The 3060-nt window shown below is 40.2% G+C and overlaps 1 pseudogene; it reads left to right on the top strand.

Moving 5' to 3' along the window:
• The first annotated feature begins 1519 nt into the window (after nt 1-1519).
• Nucleotides 1520-2930, top strand: LOC136318442 (GTPase IMAP family member 7-like; annotated as a pseudogene).
• Nucleotides 2931-3060: the final 130 nt, after the last annotated feature.

The raw sequence follows: 3060 nt of genomic DNA on the forward strand, positions 1-3060 counted from the left end.
TTAAAAAGTGACAATATTTTTATTAAATCTTAAGAACTAAGTTTTTTATTTTATTTAGAAAATGAATTTTAACAGAGTGACATCGGTCAGTAAGAATACATAGCTTTCAGGTGAACAGCTCTATAGTGTTTGAACTGTTGATTGTCTTGTGTGCCCATCACCCAAAGACAAATCATTCTCTGTCACCGTCTATTTGTCTTATGTGTGATATTTTTATGTAACCACACTTACTAGTCCTTTTCCTCCTTCTATTTCAAATCTTAGAAATATCTGCCCTAACACCAGCTTACAGAGAGATTAACCATGTTTGTTTTATTATTTATATGGATTAGGTTTTACATGTAGACTTCTCATCCGCAGGGCAGTTGAGTGGCGTGAGGCACAGGTGCCGTCTTGTCTTTTCTACGTGGTTCCACGGTTACCCCACAGTCGCTCTGCTAACCGTCTTTATCCTTATGGATGTGAGATGCTGCCCTCGGAATCTGTAACACAATGCAATTGAAGTGACTATAAGGGCATATATTGTAATATGATTAACTCGGTCTAGTTTAGAATTTTCAGTTTTCATTTCTCTGATCTCTCCATTCGTGAGCCAACATTATTCTGCTGTAATTACAGAAACTACGATGTGTGACTCCTGGTGGACCTAGTCCAACTTCCTTGTATTTTTTCTCGATGGTGCCGGATAATTTTCCGTTTTCTTCATCCAAAGAATCTTTGTAACCCATTGTTTTAACTTTATGACCCACTATTTAACTTTTTATTCTACTATTTATCACCTGCAGGAAAAAAAGAATGATGACAAGAAAACTTTAACTTAGGTTATATAAAGTCATGTTAGGAAAGTATCCATTGATTTCAATCTTATAAGATACTTTCAACATGAGTCAGTGTTGAATTCAGACAATAGTCTTTTCTGAATGCAGATAATTTTCTTCCTCATCTATTAAAGTGGGATGTGTTGTGACAACCAATTTTCTCATTTTTGAACCATCCTAGTATATCTAAAAGAAGTACATTTAATCATGGTGTATTACATTACTTGATATTCCATAAATTATTTAGAATTTTGGTATTAATATTTCCAAATGAGACATGTCTATATCTTTATTTATTGGTGAAGTCTTTGTTAGTTTCTGAGACCCATATTGTACTTGATTCATAGAGATAATTTTAAGTTTCTATTCTTTCTTATATGAGCAGGATAAGCCTAAGTGGTTCTCAGATGATCAGATGTTTAAAGGTTAGATGAATTCCCTCCCCTTCGAAAATACCTACATCTTGTGTTCCTTTGTGGGAAAACGCTACTTTATTATTTCTTCCACAGTAACTGAGCTGTGTCATCCCTCTGCTCTCACTGGGGTCAATATCATAGACTATTACACATTTTCAGGGAGGAAAGAATGAAGAAAAGAGGTTTAAAAATGGTACCCTTTTACATAAGTTGACAATTTCCCTCTTTCCTTTCCTTTCTTAAGGTCTTGTGGGCACCTACACCCCAAAGCCTCTTGATAAGAACATGGGTGGCCATCAGGGGAAAGCTCTGAGGATTGTCCTGGTGGGAAACACATGGAATGGGAAAAGTGTGACAGCAAACAGCATCCTTGGGAGAAGTGAATTTGATTCTAGAATTGCTGTCCAAGCTGTTGCCAAGAAGTGTCAGGCAGCAACGCAGAACTGGAAGGGGAGGAACCTTCTTGTGATGGACACCCCAGGGCTCTTTGACACTAAGGAGACACTGATGAATACTTGTGAGGAAATCAGCCAGTGTGTCCTCTTCTCCCGCCCTGGGCGTCACGCCATCCTCCTGGTTGTGCAGCTGGGCCACTTCACGGAGGAAGAGTACAAAACAATTGCATTGATTAAGCATATCTTTGGGAGGCAGCCTTGAAGTACATGATCATCTTGTTCATGCACAAAGATAATTTGGGGAAGGGTCAGAGCCTGAGTCAGTTTATAGAAAAGGCTGACGTGGACCTAAGAAATATCATCCAGGAGTGTGGGAACTGCTGCTGTGCCTTTAATAACAGCCCAAGTGCAGACAAGGCTGAGAGGGAAGGAAGGTCAAGTACAGGAGCTGGTGGAACTGATAGAGAAGATGGTGCAGGAGAACGGGGGGACTCACTTCTCTGACACTGTCTACAAGGACATAGAGGAGAAGCTGAGATGTCAGGCAGAGTATTTGAAGATAATCTATGTTGATGTATTAGAAAAGGAAATTAAACTAGTAAAAGGGCTAAATATATCAGAGCAAGAAAAGAGGAAAAAATAAAATCTCTAAAGAAGAAACATGATGAACGCATTAAAATATATATAAAGAAGCTGGAAGAAATACATTTAAAGAACTGTTAAGTGGTCTTTGCACTATACTTTAAAATATATGGGATGCATTTGGGAAATAAGGTAAACTTTATTTTTTTTTCTTCTTAATTTACTACAATTTGTTAATATGGCAGGTTGTATTTTCAGAAGACGACATAACACTATCCTCTAACCTACCTATTCTTCTTGTAATCTTGAGCTTTTTACTCTTTCTGTGGAGTCTGTATCCCCTGCCTTTAAATTCGATGGGCTTTGTGACTGTTTTTCATAAATAGTGGGAGGTTGTGGCTTCTGAGGTGGGATTAGGGACAAGGCCTCCTTGTTCTCTTGGGGGGCTTGCCCGTGGAACTTGGCCACCATGTTGTGAGGAAGCCCACGTGGCCCGTGGAGGGGCCCCATGAAGAGGACTTGGAGTCTCTGGCCCACTCCCCCCGCTGCTCTTACATCAGCCAGCAGAGCCTACATGGGCACCATGCACGGGAGGCAACATGGACATGGGTTCTCCCGCTGCCAACTGAGCACTGCAGATGGAGCCACAGAGAGCAAAGAGGAGCCGCCTATTGTGTCCTGCTCCACCCTCAGATTCCTATGAAAATAAATGCTTGTTGTTTGCAACCAAAAATTTTGGGGTTGTTTGTTACACAGTGATAGCTTACCTGAAGCATCTTCTCCACTCATTCCCACCCATCCCCACAATGCCAGCACACTTAAGAAGTGACAATATTGGCATACTCTGGA

This window comes from Saccopteryx bilineata, unplaced genomic scaffold (assembly GCF_036850765.1).
Source record: "Saccopteryx bilineata isolate mSacBil1 unplaced genomic scaffold, mSacBil1_pri_phased_curated manual_scaffold_349, whole genome shotgun sequence".
Classification (NCBI taxonomy): Eukaryota; Metazoa; Chordata; class Mammalia; order Chiroptera; family Emballonuridae; genus Saccopteryx; species Saccopteryx bilineata.